Below are 26,681 nucleotides of genomic sequence, written 5' to 3' on the forward strand. Positions count from 1 at the left end.
CCACGATGGCAGCTCGCTGGGGCCGTGCGTTATCATCCATCAGGAGGAAGGTGGGACCCACTGTACCCCTGAAATGGAGGACATACTGGTGCAAAATGACACCAGACCTGTTAGAGTTCCTCTGTCAAAGACATGGAGGGGTGTACATGCACCAATCATAATCCCACCCCACACCATCAAACCACGACCTCCATACAGGTCCCTTTCAAGGACATTAAGGGGTTGGTATCTGGTTTCTGGTTCACGCCAGATGACAATCTTGCGAGAATCACTGTTCAGACTGTACCTGGACTCGTCCGTGAACATAACCTGGGACCACTGTTCCAATGACCATGTACTGTGTTCTTGACACCAGGCTTTACAGGCTCTCCTGTGGCCAGGGATCAGTGGAATGCACCTTGCGGCCGAATAAAACATATCTGTTTAGTAGTCTGTAGACTGTGTGTCTGGAGACAACTGTTCCAGTGGCTGCGGTAAGGTCCTGAGCAAGGCAACCTGCAGTATTTCGTGGCCGTCTGTGGGCACTGATGGTGATACATCGATCTTCTTGTGGTGTTGTACACTGTGGACGTCCCATTCTGTAGCCTCTGGACACGTTTCCTATCTGCTGGAATCGTTGTCATAATCTTGAGATCACACTTTGTGGCACATGGTGGGTCCATGCTACGACCTGCTGTGTTTGAGCAGCCTTCAGTCGCCCTAGTATTCTACCCCTCATAACGTCATCAATACGTTTTTTTGGAGACATTTGCAACACTTGGTCGCGATTAGCACGTCTGAAAACGTCTGCACACTTACTTTCTGCAGTGTAGTCTGACATGCACCAACTCTTCTCTCCGTATGTGGACTGCTGCCAGCGCCACCGTGCGACGACCGCAGGTCAGATGCACCGCATGGTCGTACCACGAGGTGATTTAAACCAGCAAACTGCCCACCAGAGCGTTGTTTCACCATCTATCAGCATTATGCTTCATTTAGGAGCATGAGTGTAAAAGAGTCTGTTGCTGGCTGTCGCGATCGACCTTCATTCAGTAAGCGATAATCGACAATCGACATTTAAATTACGTCTCACGTGCAGTCCGGTAGAACAGCTACGAGGGAAGTAAAGAAAATATGCAGATAGCTGTGACAGTGTGCAGACGTTTCGTATTCGGTCGTTTGCTACGGTTTCTCCAGTACTCCTTTTCAGCCGCAGGAAATTTAACTGCGAACGGTAAAACTGTTGCGAAAGTCTTGGCTGCACGATTACACGGCTTTGTAGCCTTAATACAGTAGAAACAAGGCTGTGTCTCTTTTGTCGCCAGTCGGTATCGCCACGCCTGGAAGGTACAAAGCCCTCGTGCACGGGACGGCGAGGGGGAGGAGGGGAAGGAGAAGCTCTTGTTAAACTTTCCGCCTCACCTGCGGCGGTATGAAAGGATAAATGGGTAAATAAGCGCTTCAGGCCGAGGACCCTTCAACGAAGCACCGAAAAAAAAACGAAAAAAATTCTGGACGGTGGATAGAAGCACGTAGGCTGGAAGGGAGGAAAGAGGGGGAGGCTTGGCTGGCTGGCACATTATTGTAATAATTCCTCCTCCGAAATGCGGGACGGAGGAAGGAGGGCGCGACACTTTAAACTTGCCGTGATATATTTCACTAATTAGTGCCTTTCAGCGGAGTACAAACTTGTCGCTTTTCTTTGATGTGAATGGGCCTGGCCGCGAAGTTGGCCCCACTGGCGGCACAGAGGGCCGTGTGTAGCCGGCGGCGCGGGGACGCTGAGCCCCTTTTTCCGGGAAAAGAGGCGCCGAGAGCTGACCCAGGGGCCTAACGAACCGTTTAAGGGTAGCCGGCCAAATCCTCCGCGGCTCTTCCACCTGGCGGCGCCGCGAAGACCTCCTTTGGCAGCGGGCGCGCTGTCCTCCCGCTATTCAGCAACCACGCGAATTTGTGCACACTGGACCTCAGAAGACGCCCCGGTCACTGGCTAGTGAATTACATATCCCGTGCCCTTGCCACAGGAGGGTGACCCCTGTCAACCCCTCACCCCTTCATGCAAACGGCGGCGTTTCGCAGTCGCTCACGAAACTCTACCTGCGAGAGACCTGTGACGGTCAGCTTGCTCAGAAAGCTGTAAAAGACCAAAGGCTACGCCACCATGGATGTGAATGCAGCTGCGGCGCATAAGCATTGAGTCCTGAGGGTGGGAACGTTTCATCAGCGGAACTAACGCGACGCTTCGATGACTTCTTCCGGCTCTAGTGCAGAACAGAGCATGTCAAAACAAGTATCCAAGCAAACTTAAAAAGGTGTAACACTGGTACTGAAATTACTCAGTTCTGTTGAAATAATACAGGATGTTCATGAAAACAAGCTTATGTACCAATCTCTCTCTCTCTCTCTCTCTCTCTCTCTCTCTCTCTCTCTCTGTCTCTCTCTCTTTATCTATCTATCTATCTATCTATCTTTCTCTAGTTCGCTTTGTTTCTCTGTCCCTTTCTCTGAACTTCTTTATTGTCACGGATGTACGCCCGGTCTAACGCACGGTTTTCCGGGCGGGAAGTAGCGCCGGCGGACTTCTGTTGAGATCCGGTGAGCCGGCCAGTCTGTCGATGGTTTTTAGGTGGTTTTCCATCTGCCTCGGCGAATGCGGGCTGTTTCCCCTTATTCCGCCTCAGCTACACTATGTCGGTGATTGCTGCGCAAACAAGTTCTCCACGTACGCATACACCACCATTTCTCTACCACGCAAACATAGGGGTTAGATTTGTCTGGCGTGCTGATGTTCCCTGAAGGGCGGGGGAGGCGGTGTGGGGGGTGGGGGATCTACCGGGGGCCGACCCGCACAGGAACCCTGAAAGAGTGGTTCGGTGTGGGGCGTCGTGGGGGTGAAGTGGACTGCGGTAGTCGTCGTGGGGTTATGGACCACTGCGGCTGCGGCGGGGACGGAGCCTCTCCGTCGTTTCTAGGCCCCCGGTTAACATACAATACATACAACGCAGTTGTCAAACATCATTATCAACGAGAAAAAGCTACAAATAGGATGTAATCTACATTATTGTTATATTATTGTTATAGCAGATGTTGACAACGGAAGTTACTTGACGTAAAAAAAAAGTCCAAATCAATCACGTAAATCGTTTAGAATGCTCTACAGTCCACGGCAACATGCTGTTCGAAAAGTATAATGGTATGTTTTCCTTGTGAGAAGCAACATCTTCAGTGTGATGCACGATTCCAAGCTGGGATGCACGACCTCTCTTAAAATATAGCATATGCTCAATCAGTGGTCCTGTTTCACTACGGGACCCAAATTGTGCCATCAAAAAGTACCACCATATTAGATGTCATCGCTGGCCGCTGTGATCACAGACTTTAAGTAATATGATCTGCAATCGAATACGTTCATCAAATCTTACCAAATAGTGTCCTGAGTCACGGACCGAGCTAAGCTTTTTCCATCCATCCATGTCTAATGAACATGTTGTCGTGCGTTATCGTGTCACACTGGGTGGTTGTCAAAAATGGTTCAAATGGCTCTAAGCACTATGGGACTTAACAACTGAGGTAATGAGTCCCCTAGACTTAGAAGTACTTAAATGTAACTAACCTAAGGACACCATACACATCCATGCCCGAGTCGGGATTCGAACCTGCGGCCGTAGCAGGAGCGTGGTCCGGACTGAAGCGCCTAGAACCGCTCGGTCACAACGGCCGGTGGTGGTGGTTGTCAGTAAGACACATTTCTCGATCGCCCGCTATTATTACGATCAACCCAAAAAAATAGAGCTGCATTGCTGAATACAGGAATACCATGTGAAGTGGTACTTTCACGTAGAATGTATACTCATTCAACTCTTTGCATCCGCTTCTTTGTGATTTTTGTTGTGTGGCCGTCAATCCGGTGACTGATTTGAAGGAACTCTCCATCCCAGCCTATCCTTTGCAAGAGTCTTCATCTCTACATAACCTGCATCCATTTGAGCCTTGGTCTCTCTCTATGATTTTTGTCCCCCTCACTTCCCTTCCACTACCAAATTGACGAATCCTTGAGGCCCCCGGGTATGTTGTATAATCCGATCCCTTCTTTTAGTTAAGTTGTGTAATCATTTTTTTTTTCTCACTTCGATTCAGGGTTATTTGATCAACTCACTCAACCTCTCAGCATTTTCCTTTAGTACCATATTTCGTTAACAGATTTTGGTTCAGCGTGTTGAGTACCTTGTCATGTTCTCATGAGACTTCCGTAGCTTTAGAGTAAAATATATAGGCACCTGTTCTGCTACTTGCAAATGCCACAGAATTTTGGAAAAAAATGAGGTAACTTGCTATGACCATCACTACACTTAGAAATCTAACAGGGTTATGAGTCACACATCCGTACGTAATTGCCTACATGTCAAACTGTTTTGAGCAGCGCAAGAAGTAATGTGGGAATGGGACATGACGTCACTTCACGCATTTGTACAACATAACTGATGTTTTGTTATCCTGGCGTTCACGAACTTCCTTTCGTCACACGACTTTGATTGACAGGTTTTCAGCAACAGTGAAACATCTCTCCGGTCGGTCGGACGTGAGCCCTTAATCGTCGCCTGTCAGGTTGAAGTCTCGTAGCCGAAAGGCTGTGTGGTATAAAGTGTGCCAGGGACAAGTCTGTCTGTCTGTCTCTCTCTCTCTCTCTCTCTCTCTCTCTCTCTCTCTCTCTCTCTCTCTCTCTCTCTAGGACAGCATACCTGGCCTCTTGAGGAGAGGGGAGAGTTCATCGGCACCAGGCACTCATTGCCGGAAAGGAGTGCTTCTTCACTTAAGAAGCCACACAGCCCTGAATACTTCGTTGATGACGCTCGTCACAGGATAACACTTAGAAGAATTCTGCTGTTGCGAGAATTCACCCACGGACCAAGAGTATTCCACAGCTGGAAATAGAAATGTGTAATTGTGCTCTTTTTTGTAGAATCGTCTGTAATAAGCACACCGGACAAAATATTAATCACTTGGAGGGGATATCTTGACAACACCGTGTAACATCTTTATAATGACTTCAGTTCTGCCGGTCGCTGTGACCGAGCGGTTCTAGGCGCTACAGTCAGGAACCGCGCTGCTGCTACGGTCGCAGGTTCGAATCCTGCATCGGGCATGGAAGTGTGTGATGTCCTTAGGTTGGTTAGGTTTAAGTAGTTCCAGGTCTAGGGGACTGATGACCTCAGATGTTAAGTCCCATAGTCCTCAGAGCCATTTGGACCATTTGAAATTCAGTTCTGCGAGGAAGAAAGTCCACGCGTTTCTTTGGGTAAGCGGTATTCTGCGGATGTCACTCGTCGATGATTATGTTTCCCGTAGACCAACCAGATTATTGCGTTTCATCCTCTGTTCCTAATTATCCCAGACACTTTCAATAAGTTTTAGATCGAGGGCGATGTGATATCTAAGTGTTCATCACAGCAGATGCGCATGTGTGCAGCACTGTGATCACGGCTGTTATCATCTTGGAAGGTGGGAGGGTCCACAGTATGCTCATCATAAAGGTGCGTAAGCACTGCCAAAACATGGTCATCAGGAATTTTTAAACAAACACTGTGGTTCATCTTCCTTCTAATATACCGACCCAGTTTGCGCTGTGCATGGCACACTGATCTCGCATGCGGCAGGATGACGTTTCAAGTCCATGCTTTTCCCAAATCACTCCAGGCCTCTGCCGGGATGATTCCTTCTAGAGGACATTGCCGATTTTCTTCCCCATTCTTAAAACGTTCCAAGCTTGCGCCCTGATTTCGACAGGTCATTAAACCCTAATCATCCTTCCTTCATTGTAATCTGTAGGAGTGGGCACAAGTGGTGATACAAAACCAAACATTAAAGAACCACCTGTTGCCTGAACTGCGCACTCCATATCGTGGGTTCGACGTCTCATTGCGTCGTCGGTGCAGTCACAAGTTTTGCATCATAGGCTCGAAGACACAAAAAACGAAGCACCACGAAGCACTTATCCGAATGGAACAGGATCATTAGCTGTGATGTGAATGTACAGACGAACAAATGATAAGCGTTTCGGAAAAATTGGGTGATTTATTCAAGAGAAAGACCTTTACAAACTGAGCAACTGATCAAGGCATTGGCCCACCACTGGCCTTTATCCAAGCAATTATTCGGGCTGGGATTGATTGATTGATAGTATTTTTCGACGTTCTCTTGAGGGATATCGTGCCACATTCTGTCCAACTGGCTCGTTAGATCGTCAAAACTCTGAGACCCTCCGAGGGCCCTGCCCATAATGTTCCAAACATTTTCAACTGAGATCCAAAACCTTGCTGGACAACATATGGTTCTACAATCATGAAAACATGCAGTAAAAACTCTCACCGTGTGCAGCCAGAAATGAAAACCGCATCGCTTGCCATGAAGAACTACGAACGGGGCGTAGAATGTAGTCGATCTACCTCTGAGTTGTAAGGGTGCCGCAGATAACAACGAAAGTGATATGGCAAGAAATGGCACCCGAGATCATCACTTCTCGATGTCGGGTAGTCGCCATTCTCCGCGTCTCCAGACACGTATTCGGCCTGGAATCTCATTGACTGGTGTAGGAGTGTGTTCATTGATGAGCCGCCCTGAGCAGTTGACAGGTGTCTGGAGACGGCCTGGATAGCGGTGAGATACCACCCTGACTGTCAGCCACCTTACGGCCCTACGATGAGGAGTGGTAGTCTAGGATGCCATTTAATTCCATAGCACAACTCCTTTGGTTGACATCCACTGCACAGCACAGCGGTACGTCGACCAAATTCTACGATCCGTTTTGTTGCCCTCGATACCAAGCCATCCTGGGCTTACATTTCAGCAAGATAATGCTCGTCCGGACACGGGAAGAGTTTCTACTTCTTGTCTTCGTGTTTGCCAAACCCTACCTTTGCCAGAAAGGTCACCGGCTGTCTCTCCAATTGAGAATATTTGGAGCATTATGTGCAAGTCCCTCCAATCATCTCCGGATTTTGAGGATTTAAAGCGCCTGTTGGACAGAATATGGCATGATATCCCTCAGGAGGACATCCAGCAACTGTATCAATTAATGCCAAGCCCCATAACTGCTTGCGTAAGGACCAGAGACGGGCCTACGCGTTATTCATATGGTTCAAATGGCTCTGAGCACTATGGGACTAAACTTCTGAGGTCATCAGTCCCCTAGAGCTTAGAACTACTTAAACCTAACTAACCTAAGGACAGCACACACATCCATGCCCGAGGCAGGATTCGAACCTGCGACCGTAGCGGTCGCGTGATTCCAGACTGTAGCGCCTAGAACAGCTCGGCACCCCGGCCGGCAACGCGTTATTAACTTGCTTAATTTGTGAAGCCCTTTCTCATAAATAAATGGTCCAATTTTTGCGAAACTGTCATCATTTTTTTGTCTCATCATGTAAATCACATGTACTGCTTTCCGTAACATTCTGAGCGTTCTTTCGTAGTGTGTCGTTTTTTCGTATTTGAGTGTACATATCCGAGCAACGCTGGGCACTCAGTTAACTGTAAACGGAAACGATACCCACTAGTTTGACTGTCTAAATAGCTTACCGAGCACGGTGTCTGATTGCTACAGCAGCAGCAGAGAACATACTGATGGGCTTCAAACGCACGCCGGCTGGGGTGGCCGAGCGGTTCTAGGCGCTTCAGTCCGGAACCGCGCGACCGGTACGGTCGCAGGTTCGAATCCTGCCTCGGGCATGGATATATGTGATGTCCTTCCTTAGGTTAGTTAGGTTTAAGTAGTTCTCAGTTCTAGGGGGCTGATTACCTCAGATGTTAAGTTCCATAGTGCTCAGAGCCGGTTTTTTTATTATTATTTTTTTTTTTTTCAAGCGCACTCGAGCTATATCTGAGCTCCGTGTCGTTCGATATGGTACGGCCGACTATTACGGGATCTCTTCTGCTGACAGCGGGACAGTCGTTCGCGGTGCTTTTTTCTTGTTTCTGTTTGATCAAGTTTCACAGATGTTATGTCACTGAACTCCTCTTCGGAGCCTATTTTCTATGTCACAGAAAAAATTATATAATTTCGCTTTCTGCAGTTATCTTTAGCACGCTTTCTGTACTTTTGTACGCAATAGATCTGAATAGCCTAGTACACGTTGTTATAATATAAAATGAATTTGGCATTTCTGTTGTAGAGTTTCCTGACGGATGATATATCTCAAGAGAACTGTCTTAGCCCCATCAGCGAACAGTGCTGAGGGTCGGTCACAGAGAAGTCGGTATCACAGTCTCCTAAACCCCCCTCTCCTGCTTCCTCCCCTACCACCAGGTCCTCTTTTGCAGAAGAGAGCCGCTTGTCGCAGCTGACAATTCTCAAGAGTCGGGCGCCGTTTCTATCTGTGTTGCTGACGCACGGTTTCTGGTTAAAAGGATCTCGCTTTGTGAAGTAGCCTCCTCTGTCAGCGCGATGGAACTTCAGAATTTTAGAGGCAGTTACACGCCCGAGGACTTAAACCTTCCTCTTGCTAGTCATCTTTCCTGAACCAAAGGCAGATGGAAACTATTCTCGCAATGGTGCAACTCTTTGGCGAGATGTAGTATTTTTGCGCACTTTTCTCTTTCTGGCATGTAAGTGGGCACCCCAACTAGGGATAAAAACTATTCACTCTGTGGTAAGAACATAATGAAAGCTATACGAATAAGATGGACTGACAGTACGAAAACTGTGGCTCTTCTTCGAGACAAATCAATGTTATTGATGTTATTGATTCTTCACATAAACGTCTTTCATTAAGTTCTGCCATTACTAGCTCGTTTTATTTCTCTTATATTTGCAAAACGTTCAAATTTGTGTGAATCTATAAGGGACCAAACTGCTGAGGTCATCAGTCGCTAGACTTACACAAACTAACTTATGCTGAGAACAGCACACACACCCATGCCCGAGGGAGGACTCGGACCTCCGGTGGGAGCAGCCGCTCATCTCGTGACATGGCTCCTCTAAACGCACGGCCACTCCGAGCGGCTATCTTTACAAACTTTAACTTTTTATGACCAGGGTTGATAGTCATGTAGAATTTTTCAAAGGACGTCACATTCGCCGTAGGAAATATTTATTTCACAATTGCTATTTCGGCCATTGGGCCATTTTCAAGTGATACCGCAAAAGATTTTGCTTCCGTACATGACATATATTAAAATCCTCCGAAAAGTATACATATCATCGTCGAAAATCGGACATGTCAGAAAGAATAGACACCAATCATTCATATAATTGCTTCGCGTAGATGGGCAATGGATCCATCTTCTTGAGTAGGGATACACAAGTACGTCATATCTACTTCGGGAATCTCAAAATAGCGAGCATGGTAGAAGTGGACAGGGGATGCGGATGGATGGCGCTTGGTGGGAGTGTGGGCTGGCTGTAAGGCGTGTCAGGATAATCCGCGAAGTTGCGGTAAGCTCTGAGTCCCGGGCGGTTCGATGATCAACGCAAGTGCCTAGTAAGAAGGAGATCCCGGGTTCGAATCCCGTTTCGGCACTCATTTCCACTCATCGTCGCTGATTCCATGCAATGAACCGATGCAGCTGACATCACTAATCCCTTCCCTTTCCTTTCCTTGCTCCCCCCCCCCCTTATCTTCAATTTACATATAAACTAAGGCTGTTGGCGCCACCGACCTTAGTTTACATATAAACAGTTTGTTATAACGTTGATTTGGAGCGATTTACGTGAATGATGATAGCATTGACAGCATTTCACGTAGTTTACATCATTTCACGATGTGCCCATCTTTTGCACTCGTCTGATGTTACTGCACTTCTACAGTGAAAAGACCGATTTTTGACGTTGACATGTACACATATCGGAGGATTTTTAAGTCTGACATGCTCTGAAGCAAAATATTTTGTAGTACCGCTTGAAAATGGCCCGAAAGCTGAAGTTGCAACTATGAAATAAATAATTCCTAAAGTCAACGCCAAATATGATCTTCTATAAGAAATTTATGAAACTGTGTATCTCCTCCACATTGGATTTTTGCTCCGCAGCGGAGTGTTGGCTGATTTGAGACTCCCTTGCAGATTAAAACTATGAGCTGGACTGAGACTCGAACCTGGGATCTTTCTCCGATCAGTGCGAGCTTTTGTACTGGACAAGACTACGTCTCCTCTATTTCCAGCTGGAACTCTGAGCAAGGCTAAGACACCGCAGTCGTATTCGGAAAGAGTGATGTTCAGATTCCTGTTCGGTGCCATCCAGCTTCAGGCTTTCCGTGGTTTCTCCAAATCCCTTCACGTGGAAGTCGGAATAGCTCCAGTAGAAACAACATGGTCATGTTCATTCCTCATCGTTGTGATTTCCCTGTTGAACGACCTCGTCGTCGCAGGAAGTCACACTCTCACCCTCCGTCACGCACCATACACTGGCTTGCGGGGCATGTATGTACATGTAAATGTAGATAAAAAAATTAGTCACTCCAGTACGTACACAGGGATAAATCGTTAACACTTTACAGACGGCGCAGCGATCGATACACGTGCTGAACCGTGCATGTACCACCTTTACGTGAGCACGTGTCAGTATCAGATAGTAATCCATTTACGTGTCAAGCGGACAGTGTACAGAAACGAATCTAAACTTACGGACATAAAAGGATGGCAAAAAACCGTAACTGCGTTGACCATGCCCATGGCCATGTTATGTGTGAAATTGGCAGATTTCGCGGTGGACAGTTGAACAACAGTAGTGTAACACACTTGGCCTCAACACGATGTCAGAATTGTGTTCGAGAAAAGATCGTGAATGAGAAAGACCAGAGACGTTTTTCTCGGTGTGAGAATGAAAATCGTTTCCACACCCGACAGGAATCTCTCCAGGCAGGGAATGTAGGTCCATCCCAACCTGTGACTGGAACCGCATGCAATGAATATCTGGCGTCGGTCTCCTCGCAAGAGGCCATCGATCACACAGGCACATAAAGACGGCTACAACAAAGTTCATCGGGCTAGAAGAATATGTCACTCATTTTTTGAACCCCCCCCCCCCCCACCACCACCATATTACTTCTCGACTGGTCTGAAAAACCACATGACTTGAACTCCAAAGAAAACCTGTGGGAGATATTGAAACAGGAAGTAAAAACGCTGCATCAGCATCCTGAGCAATCCAATCCTCAGCGAGTCATATGATATCGATATGAAGTACCTGCAAAACCCTGTGCAGTCCCTTCCGTACTGAATCCAGGCGGTTATCAAGTGCAGGGGCGGAATTACAGGGTATTGAACGCTGATTGTAAAGATTTCTGAAGAAGTGACTCATTTTTTTCCCGGTGACCTTAGTAATCTCTCGCTCTCTCCATCTCCAACCCTTTTCTCTTTAGCATTAGAAACATATTTTCTGTGTTTGGAGTAGCATCCATTGGGCTCGATGTAGCTGGCCATTTGATATGAACTTTTAGTACTTACGTATCACGAAACTCGTCACGATGCTTTATGAATGAAAACACACACGGCACGTGTGTAAGATTCCACAACATTTACTGTTTCATTTCACAAACCCTTTGTCGGCTGTTACGCTTTCATCAGATTTATATATTGTGCCCAGATCCGACGGAACAGTCTTTCAAGGTTCGCCACAATGGTTAGCAAGCAACAACCACTGACGGTGTATCGCACAGGGTCACGAAATACTTAATACAGAGATCATTTTTAAGCGGACTCCGCCGGCCGGGGTGGCCGAGTGGTTCTAGGCGCTACTGGCTGGAACCGCGCGACCGCTAAGGTCGCAGGTTCGAATCCTGCCTCGGGCATCGATGTGTGTGATGTCCGTAGGTTAGTTAGGTTTAAGTAGTTCTACGTTCTAGGGGACTGATGACCTTAGAAGTTAAGTCCCATAGTGCTCAGAGCCATTTTTTCAGCGGACTCTACTCTCCATATTATTTGATTACAACATCTCAAACGGGCAGAGCTGTAGATTCTACCCCTAGCCTTATCCACGTGTCTTAAACAAGATTATAAAGTGTGGTGGACAATTTGAAAACAAGCGTAACAAATTTTTTAAAATGTGAATGTAGAATTTCGCCTAGTATACTGTTGACGAAACCTTCTCGGGTTTCCACCCAAATGGCTGCGCTGAAGGCCCGTGGCGTTTCGACGAGCGCCGCTCTCATCACCAGTTGGCGATAGCCAGAGAAAATTTCGCCATGTTTTGTAATTTCTATTCATGGTGATTCAGGGAAATGGGAAACTGGAAAAATTAAATACTGGTACAAAAAATATTTTAAATAAATTTATTTATGTCACTTAGTAGCGAAAAATATGCTAATTTTTGTCTTGAAGATGACGTCTTGCAGGTGAGTTCCACTTTCCGCAAACGTTCCTGCAGTCAGAATGTTCAAATGTGTGTGTAATCTTATGGGACTTAACTGCTAAGGTCATCAGTCCCTAAGCTTACACACTACTTTTTCCTAAATTATCCTAAGGACAAAGACACACACCCATGCCCGATGGAGGACTCGAACCTCCGCCGGGTCCTGCAGTCACTTAGATACACTGTGCGTAGTTCAAAGTAACATTTCAGCTTTAATTTGGGAACTGAAGACTGGATATGGGAAATGTGTGCCGGACGGAGACTTGAAACAGCGATCTTTCTCCGATGAGTGTGTGGTTTGTATGAGACGATAATACGTGTTATCTTTCTTACCAAATTATCTATTTTCCTAATTTTTTCTCATTTTTTTGCAGTGATAGGGTGAACAACATGTTTCTGTGGTACCACAATACGTTGTCATTTCTTTGGATAAAAGTAAGTTACATACAGAAAGAGATACTTTGTGTTTTGATTCTGCCGCGTGGGATTAGCAGAGCGGTCTGAGGCGCTGCAGTCATAGACTGTGCGGCTGGTCCCGGCGGAGGTTCAAGTCCTCCCTCGGGCATGGGTGTGTGTGTTTGTCCTTAGGATAATTTAGGTCAAGTAGTGTGTAAGCTTAGGGACTGATGACCTTAGCAGTTAAGTCCCATAAGATTTCACTCACTTTTGTTTGTTTTATTTGATTCTCATGACAAATGCGAAATTTGGCTCTGAGAATCTTTTCATTTCTGCCCTGCTTTTGCTTCTGGGGCCTTGGCTTTGACTTCTTCTGTTGTGGCAGGCCGACCACAATCTACTTTGTTCTTGAGGTGGCCCTACAAGAAGAAATCGCGCGCTAACAGATCAGGGGATCTAGGAGGTCATGGATTATGCCACATGATTACCTAGCACACCACAGGGTAAATTTGTTGCTGTACAGTGGACTTTGATGTAGCTGAGTAGGATTTTCTTGTGCGCAATGCCGAAAATTTTGGTTGTTAAAAATCAGTTAAGATGGAAACATCCTTCGCCCTACATCCACAAGCTATTAACAAGCTCATTCTTTTTATTTGACATTTCAAGCATTCTTTCGTACAACTGTTGTATTCGGTGATGCTTGGATTTCAATTTGTGAAAGATTCTTAACTTTTGTGGGTGGTAATGTACCAGCTTTATTCCAGCACCTGAACTGTGCAGCGGTGAAGACGGTGCATGAGGACGGATTGACAGCAGCTGCTACAGCTTCGAGTGTGTATGTGTGTGTGTGTGTGTGTGTGTGTGTGTGTGAGAGAGAGAGAGAGAGAGAGAGAGAGAGAGAGGGGGGGGGGGGAGAGAGAAAGCAGGCAGGCTGCCTTCGACCTACCCCTCGCGGCGTGGGATCGCCTCGTCTCCACGCAGTTTATTATTCCTGGACCCGGAATGACGTATGGAGCTGTTCGGCAGACGGCCAACCCGTCAGACCCAACAGCTGAAAGTGATTCAGGAGGTCACAACCGCAACGCTTGGAGTGTCTCACCAGTGTTCGTGGCGAATCTTGATACTGGAAATTGTGTTTTAGACGCTTCCATTCGCGCTAGAACACTCGCTGTAGAATTAACAGCAACAGGCAGTGCTTCTTAAAAAAAGGATGTGAAATTTGGGTTGAGCAACATCTGGGAGGAAATAACTTAGGTGTAGATATTAAAAAGCAAAAAGAGAGCCAGTATTAGCACTACAAATTAGTTTGTGAATAAGCGCCGAGTAAACAGCAAATGAACAGAATACGTATTGTAAAATTTGAGTTTCTCACAGCGTATAAAGTGCTCAAACAACTTATGGCAATAGAGCTGGGCGACTTCGATATTTAGATAGGGTAACGTCCTGTAATTCTCATGGTATCTATGCAACTAGAGAGGGCTGTGCAACGAAATTTAAGCCCTCATTAGGCGAGCCTACGACAACTTAGAACAATAATACAGCCTGCCGGGGTGGCCGAGCGGTTGTAGGCGCTACAGTCTGGAACTGCAAGACCGCTACGGTCGCAGGTTCGAATGCTGCCTCGGGCATGGATGTGTGTGAAGTCTTTAGGTTAGTTAGGTTTAAGTAGTTCTAAGTTTTAGGAGACCTATGCCCTCAAAAGTTAAGTCTCATACTGCTCAGAGCCATTTGAACCATTTTTTTTTTTTTGTACAATAATACAGCAGATGTTGAAAGGCAACTTACACGCACAGTAAGAAACACTGGCGTCACTAACGCAACCAAAGACAATCAGCGTTATGTTATCAAAAGTAAATACTGAAATGATCGTAGGGCTTTACTGCCCGGGAGATCTCATCTGACATTGTTCGGCTGCATGGCGCAAGTCTTTCTGTTTGACACCACGTAGGCGACTTGTGTGTCAATGATGACACAATGACATAATTAGGACTACACATATACCCAGTCCACGAGAGAAGAAAATCTGCAACCCGGCCGGGAATTGAACCCGGCACCGGATGCTGTGACCGAGCGGTTCTAGGCGCTTCAGTCTGTAACCGCGCAACCGCTACAGTCAGAGGTTCGAATCCTGCCTCGGGCATGGATGTGTGTGATGTCCTTACGTTAGTTAGGTCTAAGTAGTTCTAAGTTCTAGGAGACTGACGACCTCAGATGTTAAGTCCCATAGTGCTCAGAGCCATTTGAACCATTTGAATTTGAACATGGCACCATAGATTCTAGAGGTGCGACGCTAATCCCTAGACTACGAGTTGTGGAGTGAGCGAGTTGCATTAATTATGTCCCTCTGTTACCTGACCAGGGAGAGAGCAGGATCATAGCATCATTTAAGCTAAAGCCTCATCTATTTTATACCGTTACTTGTTAATTTAATTTTAACTGTTTCCTTAATAACGCTGCCCAACAACTGGAATTGTACGCCAGAATCTTTGTATTATTACACTGCCAAGGATGACTGCTACCTAGACACGGTTCTGCAATAGCTGATTCTCTCTGCTGTTGCGAGCGTGTCTGAATTTGCTCGGCTGTTGTAACAACACAGGAGACAGGAACATACAGTTTAAGGAATAGAAAAATTGGAAACTTGTGGTAAGTTCCTATGGGGCCAAACTGCTGAGGTAATCGGTCCTTACTTAATCTAACTTAAACTAACTTATTCTAAGGACAACACATACACCCATGCTTGAGGGAGGACTCGAAACTCCGATGGGGGGAGCCGGGCGAACCGTGTCAAGACTCCCTCAGACGGTGCGGTTACCCCGAGCGGCTAAGGAAGAGAACAAAGCTGCAATAGACTGAAGAAATGAAAGGCTGATTCTCAGTACACACAAAAACGTATGTGGATATTAATAGGTTTAAGGATGAGCCTACTATGAAAGAACACGTTCAATGAGACTCTCTCTCTCTCTCTCCCTCCCTCTCTCTCTCTCGCTCTCTCTCTCTCTGTGTGTGTGTGTGTCAATTTGTCAATCTCTCTATTCATTTATTTAATCCGATCGTAAAAAGTGTAAAGAAAACAGTGGAAAAAAACAAAATGGCTATAGAAATTAATAGCAAACAAATAGGTTGCAATGCATGTTCAGGAGGTACATACGAGGGGCGTTCAGTAAGTATCGCAACGCCATTTTTTCCTCCGACAGTTTCAGTTGAAAAAATGCGGAATTTGCTGTGGGGCATCGTGCGTGGGATATTTCTGCTATATTCTTTCAGGTTTCATAAAGTTGTGACAAGTGACGGCTCAATACGTAGCTTTCAAAATGGCGTTTGTAACGAAGGTACGGTTAAAGCAGAGAGCTGTCATCGAGTTTCTTTTGGCATCGTAGATATTCGTAGGTGCTTGCAGAATGTATACGAAGGCCTGGCAGAGAGTAAAAGCACGTCCATTTGTTGGGCGAAGAGTGGGTCGTCATCGTAACATCGTCGGACAAACTTGTCCGATCTCCCTGTGTGACGGGCCGGCCACACACAGCACATCTGCAGTGTTGGAACGGGCGGACACTATCATTCGAGGTGATCGACAGATCACAAACAAACACTTGGTTGCTCAACTGGACGCCTCTGTTGGTAGTGCTCACACACTCGTCCACCAGTTGGGATACTCAAAGTTGTGTGCTCGCTGAGCTCCTTGGCGCTTAACAGGAGACCATAAAGAGCAACGAAGGGCCATCATTGTGGAATTGCTTGTGCATTACGACGCTGATCGTGACAATTTTTTGTCGAATATCGTCGCAAGCGATGAAACGTAAGTTCGCAACTTCGAACCAGAAATAGAATGACAGTCTATCCGTTTGGCCCAAAGAAGAATGCACTCCGCGGGAAGCAGTACGTGGATAATGCGAAGGTCATTGATGCAGCGAGGTGTTGTGTGGTACCATGCGCTTATGCAGGCTTTCACAGTGAGGTGGCGTAAGGGCGTCGCATTGACAGAGATTATGTTGAAGAGTAGGATTTTGTAGCCAAAAGAGTGGGGAATAATGTAGTGCATTGGAATCCTAAATAAAACGAACCTGCTTTCAGAAGAAAAAAAAAATGTTTTGCATTACTCAATGAAACTCGCTCGTCATTTTCGCAAATTCAAAAGTGGGCTCACTTAGGTGTAAGAATTTTATGTGATCCCCAGATTAAAAATAAACTGATAAGAACACACAAAAGAAAACAACTAAAATGATAGTGATAGGTGACTTGAACAAGTGCATGATTAACTCGATTAGGAGGAAGCCGATTCTGACGGACTCTTCTGCCATCAACAACATCCGGCTGGTGACAAGAAGTCTGTCCACTATCGCGGATTATAAAAGTGGACAGAAATACGCAACCGATTATTTTCGGTCTCTTTGCTAAGAAGTAGCTGAGAAGTACGTCGTGGTAAGTGGAATACGAAAGTCGTGAGAAGTTAAGTAAGCCTGACGACAGATGTTAAGTCTGCATATTGATATATGGCTGTAAGGAGTAGGGATGGAAGGGGCTCGATCAGAAAGAAAGGAAAACAGCTAGTTATGAGAGTTCGCTTCTAAACTGCTTCCTTTACGAGGCGACTTCAAAAACCAAGTTACACATTGTTATGTCAGGCCAAGCAAAATTTTATAAAACGCTACAATGCATTACAAAGTGACACAGATAAGTGGCCTATTTTTCAACACAGTCGTCAAGTGTCTGCAAACAACTGTCGGAGCCCATGTCCAACTTACTTTCCGACTCTACGTACAAACCTGTGCGTCAGGCGGATCAAACGAACAGGGAATTTCTTCAGATAAATTTAATCGCCATGTGGTCAGAGTCACACGGAAGTGCTCTCACTTCCTGCAGATTATATTTGTTTGTTTCCTGTAGGATAGTGGAAGTTTTTCTTTCAGCTTGGACCGCCATCGAAGCGTTAAGAACAGTTTATGGGAACACTTGCTAGTACGTCAAAACTGCCCCCCTCCCCCCCCCCCTCTGTCTCTCTCTCTCTCTCTCTCTCTCTCTCTCTCTCTCTCTCTCTCTCTCTCTCTCTCTCTCTCTCCCTCTCCCCCTCTATTTGTCCATCCCGTCTACTGGTTATGAAAAGCTTATAATGATCTGCCCCCAATGATTATTTCCTGATTATAGTCATGCTCTGAAGTACAATGATTAATAAAAAAGATCACTTCTTACCAGAAGGACTGTTCAACTGAATAGTAATGTCCGTGCGTACGCGGATCCGACAGTCATTTTTGCGCCTACGATTTCCTAGCCACTAGTTTATTACCAGTCTACGTAGGTCGTCCAGTTGTTTTGGACTTTATTTTCACGTCCTCAGGCCACATATCATAGCAGCAACGACACGTGAGGAGGCATTAAAATGAATTACGTAGTTAGCTTTTTATGTGACTTAAGCGCAGTAAATTTTTTCGAAATAATGATATGAAATCAATACTGTCATCTTTAGCGGTAAAGTTACATAATCATGCACTAGTGGCTGACCGATCATAATTTTTGCACTATAAGACAGGCATCGTTTACTTATATCTACGTATAGACTACCTCATGTCCCCTTTTTTTCTGTTCCATGTTCGGAATTTGCGTCAGATGGATGCCTGTCGGTAAGACTCTGTTTAAGCTGTAGTTTCTTTGATTTTCCCTTCATTGTCTTTCCAACGGATCATGTGGGAAGAGGAAACATTTTGACTTATCCTTCTTGGAAAGTTTGGCCTAGGAACTTCAGGAGCAAACCTGTCCGTGATGTACAACCAATCTTTTGTTGCGTCTGCCATTGGAGTTTGACGACCATTTCCGTGGCTGTCTTGCAGTTATTAAACGAACTAGTGCCAAAAAGCGCCGTCCTTCTTTAGATATTCTTTATCTCATCTACTAATTCTATTTGATAAGTGTCCCATTTCAATGAGAACTTCTCAAGAATCGGTCGAACAACCGATTCGTAAGCTGGTTCTTATGTGGATTAATCACATTCCCCTCGGTTTGTTCCAGTGAATCTCAGCTATGCATTCGGTTTTCCTACTACTCGTTTTATGTGATCGATCTACTTTAGTCCACTCCGGAAAGGTACTCCACGTATGTTATGGTTGTTACAATTCCCAGTAATTTATCGGTCATAGTATAATCGAGCAGCAATGCTTGTTTCAACCAATGGATATGTAATACTTTATATGTCCTCAGTTAATTTACCTAACTGTGTAAGTTTATCGTATTTCCGTGCAGGAATGCGTATGTGTCAGTAAACGAATACAGTGTGTTCTTTGTTCCTGACTCCACTTAGCGTGCATACACAAAATCATTCCAGTTTCTTACTGTCGTGGACCTTGATTTTGTGCCCTTACTTTCATCGTTCAACAGTCTAGCAATGTTGTTAAAATGATGCGCTTTGAGTAAGAATTAATGATGATTTCTACTTCCACAAACTAGTTATAGAATGAATCTTTCGCTCTGCAGTTAAGTATACAGAAACTCACTGACGTATGTTCGCAGAACATGTATTAGAAAACAGACTTTTGCTTTTAGCTATTAGTTCCTCTTACCAATCGAGCTATCCAAGCATATCTCACAAACCGATTGAAAACTTTAGTCTTCTAGTGCCTCTGTCTTTCTCTTAAAACTGCTTCTAATTACGAATTCTGTCTGCACCAATAGCTCCCCAAACGGGTTTTCATCTCTGCTAGTAGCTAAGTGTATACACCCTGTGAATCGTTCATCACCATGTATCTCACCAAAGAATGTGGCGAAGAGTTGAATAACGGAGGAATTACCTGAATAACTGACGAAAAAATCCGAATTACTGGATGTTACATAACCGCTGACTCACAATTTTAGTGTTTTTGCGGTGTAATTTGTCATGAAAATCGCTTAGGTTTATAGAGTGTACCAAAACCCACGGGATTCTTTCGATTTATCGACGTTCGAAGTATCAGGAGTTGGCTGTGCTCAGGTGCGGAGGATGTTTAAATAAGATGAGAAATGGGAGTCAGAATATCTGCCACTGTCTTGTCTGCGAACCATATAGTAAATTATTATCTAATCATGCACAGATATTCCTCATTACACCGATCATGAATGTAAATTTTCCAATAATTTTCATTAATTATGTAAGTATAGTTGGGCGAAGGTGGAAAACAAAATTGCATGGTACCTATTAAAAGGAAAACTCTTACTACTGGCATAAGTGAAACCACGTAAAGTCTGAAAAAGTGGACGCGTATTTGAATGCTGACTCTGCGTACAAGTGTCTAGTGTTTTAAACAGTGCAATACTTCGCTCTTGGCATTTTCAGTATTAGTATACAGTGTGATTCCGTGATGATACACACTTTCACGGATGATGGAGAAAGGCAGCTACGTCAGTTTAAGGTAAGAAACACTGGTACGGAAACGACCGAGCCGAAAGTTATATTCAAAAACAGTTCTGATGCCCCTGGCAGTAGGATGCAAGCACTGGTATTATTGTTCCTAAGACGGGGGCTAGGCAGTCCCTACGAGCATTAAGGTATGGAGGTTGGTATAATAATTAAACTAATTCAGTCCAGATGACGTATTGTGTACTGACACGAGCAGTCCTGGTGTACAATGTTTGTATTGTAGTAGACTGCAGTCTATGTTTACAAACTGAAGTGTTAACGCCAATTAGCCATAACCAGTTGGAGTTGTACGCGGCGATGGAACTTGCTGATATGATTTTCGTGTATGGGCAAACAGATGGAAGCAAAAGAGATGCTGAAAGGTTGTGCACAGGTCCAAATATCTACGTAGAAGACATCCGGCTCACACCATGTTACCATGACTGTTCCAGCGATTGAGAGAGATAAGGCAATTTGTACCAAAGTACAAAGACCGAGGATGAATAAGAGCTACGCTGACTACCGGCTTAGACGATGCAGTGCTTTATCGAGTGGCTGAGATGCCTGCAATCAGCACTCGATCAGTTTCACATGAAATAAGTGTATCGTAGAGTACTGTGTGTTGAGTAGGCCTATTACGTAAATGCAGGTACATCCCTACGATCCAAAGAAAGTGCTGATTTCGGACCTGGTGTCGTATTCAGCGAAAGGGTCTTGCAGTGCCTCTATGCAGTTTTCACGGATGAAGCCGGTTTCAGCAGAGGCGGCATACGAAATAGTAACAATAGTCATGTTCAGGCCGATGAGAATCCCCACGCTGCAGTTGTAAAGAGCCATCAACACGGATTATACGTCAGCGTGTGGCCATGCATAGTAAGTGTTTATGTATTAGGCTTGAATGTACAAAGTACACAGTGTTTATCAAAGACGTACTACCCAGGTCCCCGGAACTTACCTCACTTGCTACTGAGGATTCGTCAATACCTGGATCAGACATTCCCTCAAAAGTGGTTAGGCGGATGAGTCGTGTTTCGTGGCCAACACGTTCACTTGATCACATCCTACTTGTGAAAAGTTTTGTTTTCGAGACGTCTTTTGAGACTAAAGATGATCTTATACAAGAATGCTCGCTGCCTGCGACCTGTTCAAACGACACTGCGGTTATTAGAACTGGTAAGACAGAACTTTGTGCGGGGATGCCATGCCCGCACTGGTGCTGGGAGACGCCATCCTGCACAACTGTTGTAATTGGAGCAGCCTGTGAAACTTGTGCGGGTAAATGCAACTCATTATTACTCTACCGTAACCTTACAGTTTCCGGTCTCTCTGGCATCATGTTACGTGCAAGGCTACTGGACCACCACCAGGGGAAATTATCTGGGGGCACTGAGGAGTATTTAGTGGGAATTCTGCACGTCGTGATGAGGGTTCGGAAGTTGGGGCGCTTGGTTTGGGCGCTGCGCGAGGCTAAGGCGGAACGTGAGTAGATTTTCGCTTATGCCTTCCGAGTCGGTTCATTTCCAGACTTTTGACCCTTACCTTAGACTGATACAGGATGAGAATCTTTAAACTACATAAAAAACGAAAATTAGCTACAAATTACGGCGTTAATGTCACTACAGATATTCGGTTTTAGGTTACGACGTGTTCGACATGCCTGCCATGATTGGCGATGATATGGCGCAGGCGAATAAGAAAATTTTGCGTGACCCGCTGAAGTGTCGGAAAATCGATGCTGTAGATGACCTCCTGAATGGCTGTTTTCAGCTCAGCAATGGTTTTAGGTCTGTTTCTGTTCACCTTGGCCGGCCGGAGTGGCCGAGCGGTTCTAGGCGCTACAGTCTGGAACCGCACGACAGGTTCGAATCCTGCCACGGGCATGTATGTGAGTGATGTTCTTAGGTTAGTTAGATTTAAGTAGTTTTAAGTTCTAGGGGACTGATGACCTCAGAAGTTAAGTCCCATAGTGCTCAGAGCCATTTGAACCATTTTTTTGTTCACCTTGTATTTAATACAGCCCCACAAAAAGGAGTTTCAAGTCCGGAGAATATGGTGACCATGCCAGTGGCTTTTGGGTAACCCACAGCGAAAATGCGGTCTCCAAAGTGCTCCTCCAGAACATCAAGCACTCTCCTGCTTCGATGGGGTCGAGCTCGTCTTGCATGAATCACACCTTATCGAAATCAGGGTCACTTTGGACAATGCGGATCAAATAACCTTCCAGAACCTTCACGTACTGTTCGGTAGTCACCGTGCCATCAAGGAATAATCTCACTAATTATTCCCCAACTGGACATTGCACACCGCTCAGTTATTGTTGAACCAATCGAAGTGAAATTGGGCTTCGTCGCTAAACCAAACCATGTAATCCCCATCATTGCACGAGGCTAGCCGTACAGTTTGAACGTCCTAACGCAAAACGTTTAGAAGTTATGACGATTTTATTTAATATAGATGTAAACCTGTAAATTTACCCTTCTCCATCATACCTTAAGGTTTCCTAGCATCACTACGGAGTTATTCTGTACACACACAACAGAAGATAAGAAAAGTGATGAAGCTGTTTTCATTTGAATACTTGCTCTTGTCTTTATTTCCTCGAAGAAGCCCTTTGTCGATATGTCAACTCTCATACCGTTTCACCTTACGATATGATGCAGCATTGTTTCCGATAGTATTTTCGTCAAATGAATTGAGTGTTTCGTCATCTCAGACGTCGTCTCCGCTGAGTTGGGTTAGCGTGCAAACCGTGCTCGCTCGCTTGCTCCGCGACAGCCATGTAAGCTCTAATTGAAGCTCGTGTATCTCGTGACGACCTTTGTGCCTCTGCCCACTTCTCGTTACGCCTCTTCTCAGCGGAAGTAGGCACATTAGTGCGTGACAGAACATACGAGGTCGTGACGGTTCGGTGCTTGTTTGTGTAACTCGCAGCAAATGACTCTTTGCAGTACTCAGTCACTGCGTGAACCGTACTATTGACCTTACTTACATAGAAGCTGCTTCTTAGATCAGTCTGGATGTTGTAACCGAGACTTCTGTAACAGACACGGTTAGGTTGGCCGTAAAACTAGTCTTTCGACTGTTGTCTTTGGGAGTCAAGGTTTCAAATGTGCACCTAGAGCGAGCAGCCCATCTCTTTTGCGCTCTTTTTGGACCTCCCTGAAGAAGCCAGCACATTTCTCTACGATAGGTGAACACCATTAAACATTTCGCCGTCATATTGTAGCAGAATACATGAATGGTGAGGCCTCAGACATTTATGGGAGGTTGCCGTTGAAGCAGCTTGTTGCTCGTTCGTCTGTGATAACTTCATCAATAATTATTATGCTAATAGCATGAAAGTACGGCAGCAACCGAACCGCCGGCCGCGGTGGCCGTGCGGTTCTGGCGCTGAAGTCCGGAACCGCAGGGCTGCTACGGTCGCAGGTTCGAATCCTGCCTCGGGCATGGGTGTGTGTGATGTCCTTAGGTTAGTTAGGTTTAAGTAGCTCTAAGTTCTAGGGGACTTATAACCTAAAATGTTGAGTCCCATAGTGCTCAGAGCCATTTGAACCATTTTTTGAGCAACCGAACCTTGTATCGTCCATGCTGCTGGTCAGGTAATACTAAAGGTTCTAATGCCACTGTAGAGTCTTTCGACAGTACCGCTTTCTCGCTCGCCACCATTGCTAAAACATTTCAGGATTTATTCTGTGTGAGTTTTCTCCTGTTGACCGAGTTGTGACTGCTAGCCGAGCTGTACAATTTGAGCAGTTGAAGCACACATTGCCACTCATTTCTTGTCATATCAGTTGCAGTTTCCTGTATCTATATCAAAGGATAGGGTTTTATTCAGTATACTGTTACTTCAGTCTGTTGGCGACTACTCTTGACATAGCGTTGTAATCTCCTCACATATCCTTCAAAAGAAAATATTGTCTTATTTCATTATGATGGTCATTTCCGCTTCTGTGAGAGTCAACAAAAAATTAGAGATTTCGATGGAGAAATTTCGTTATTGAAATTTGGTGAAAAGAGATCGCCGTGACCAATAACGTCTTTCTTCCAATGATTTCCACCTCGACTCGCATATGATACCCGCGATATTCCCCCCCCCCCCCCCCCCCCCCGGCCCCCTCTATTGAGCGATGTTACAGAAGATGCCATTCTGCCAACTTTTTCCATGTTCTCTGTCAGTCCTGTTTGGTAAGAACCTCACAACGCACAGCAGTACTTCAGAACAGAAAGAACAGTCGTAGTGTAGGCAGTCTCTTTAGTAAATCATCGCATCTTTTAACAGTTCTGAAAATAAAACACGGTTTTAACCTTCACCACAATTTTTTTATGTATTGGTACAATTTAAGTTTATCATAATTTCACGAAATTGAACGTAATTGTAATCCCTATGTATTTAGTTGAATTCGCAACAGTTAAATTTGTGATTTGTATGGTATAACCAAAAGGTAACGAATTTTTTGCCATATGGATTTCTCGCACGATGCCTGTATCATGCCTAAGTAATTTTGTAATTCGTTTTAATCTTCTTCCAACTCAAGTAGACCGGCAACATCAGCTCCAAATAATCTAAGAGGGTTGCACAGATCACATGTTAAATCTTTTATACGGATTACGGGAACCTGGACGTGCACAGGTTGAATTTTCAGCCCATACTTGGAGAACACTTTTCTCTTCTTCTGTAGAACGTAGGACGTTGCGATTACAAGACAACACTGCAAGACATTAGGTGAAGCACCATAAGAAAGTAGATTTATTTATCTGTGATAGTAAAAAAATTACAATTGTTCGTGTACGGGATGAATTTTCAGTGCCCGTTCAGTTTTCAGCAAAATTATCTGGGCATCATGAGTGTAACATCACTCAAACTAAGGTAGGCTTCTCTCAACATCCATGTAAATATACACACGTCAAAAAACGTTTTGCATCACCTCGGTTCCAGGAGTTCCGGAACCTGTACAGAAAATTGGAATAGAGATCAACATAAACATCATTTCCGCGCTTTTTACTTCTCATTAAAAACACCACGCATTGCATATTGTTCCGCTACACAGCGAGATCTTCAGAGGTGGTGGTCCAGATTGCTGAACACACCGGTACCTCTAATGCACAGTAGCACGTCCTCTTGCATTGATGCATGTATGTATTCGTTGTGGCATACTATCCAGAAGTTCATCAAGGCACTGTTAGTCCAGATTGTCCCACTCCTCAACGGCGATTCGGCGTAGATCCCTCAGAGTTGATGGTGGTTCACGTCGTTCATAAACAGCCCTTTTCAATCTATCCCAAGCATATGTGATAAGGTTCATGTCTGGAGAAAATGCCGGACACTCTAGTCGAGCGATGTCGTTATCCTGAAGGAAGTCATTCGCAAGATGTGCACGAATTGAAGTCCATGAAGACGAACGCCGAGCCAATATGCTGCCGATATGGTTGCACTATTGATTGGAAGATGGCATTCACGTATCGTACAGCCGTGACGGCGCCTTGCATGACCACCAGCGGCGTACGGCGGCCCAACATAATGCCAATCCATAGCAGCAGAGAACCTCCACCTTGCTGCATCCGCTGAACACTGTGTCTAAGGTGTTCAGCCTGACCGAGTTGCCTCCAGACACGTCTCCGACGATTGTCTGGTTGGAAACATATGCGACACTTATCGGTGAAGAGAACGTGATGACAATCCTGAGTCGTCCATTCGGTATGTTGTTGGGCCCATGCGGCTGCATGGTGTCGTGGTTGCAAAGATGGACCTCGCCATGGACATCAGGATTGAAGTTGCGCATCATGCAGCCTGATGCACACAGATTGAGTCGCAACACGACGTCCTGTTGCTGCACGCAAAGCATTATTCAACATGGTGGCGTTGCTGTCAGTGTTCCTCCAAGCCATAATCCGTAGATGGCGGTCATGCACTGCAGTTATAGGCCTTGGGCGGCCTGAGCGAGGCATGTCATCGACAGTTCCTGTCTCTCTGCGTCTCTTCCGTGTCCTAACAACATCGCTTTGGTTCACTCCGAGACGCCTTGACACTTCCCTTGAGAGCCTTTCCTGGCAGAAAGTAACAATGCGGACGCGATCGAACCACGGTATTGAACGTTTAGGCATGGTTGAATTACACACAACACGAGCCGCGTATCTCCTTCCTGGTGGAATGACTGGAATAGATCGGCTGTCGAACCCCCTCCGTCTAATAGGCGCTCCTCATGCATGGATGTTTACATCTTTGGGTGGATTTAGTGACATCTCTGATCAGTCAAAGGGGCTGTGTCTGTGATACAATATCCACAGTCCACGGCCATCTTCAGGGTTTCTGTGAACTGGGTTGATACAAAATTGTTTTTGATGTGTGTGTGTAATGCTTCATATCCTGTAGTTCGAGAGCAAAAGAAGAATTTATTTTACCTAACATAATTATTTGCGAAATAGGCTGTTTTCTTTTTCACCCACTTATTCTCCAAACTGCAAGAAGTGTAGCACAGCATACACTGATTTGCCGAAATTATGGGCGGAAGTTGCTTTCGCATGGTGTGGCACTCTCATGCCACCCGCAATGAAACTTGAGTCATTCGTAGAAAGAGTTGCTATAGTACAGTACAGTAGTGC

Source organism: Schistocerca gregaria, chromosome 1 (assembly GCF_023897955.1).
Source record: "Schistocerca gregaria isolate iqSchGreg1 chromosome 1, iqSchGreg1.2, whole genome shotgun sequence".
NCBI classification, from domain to species: domain Eukaryota; kingdom Metazoa; phylum Arthropoda; class Insecta; order Orthoptera; family Acrididae; genus Schistocerca; species Schistocerca gregaria.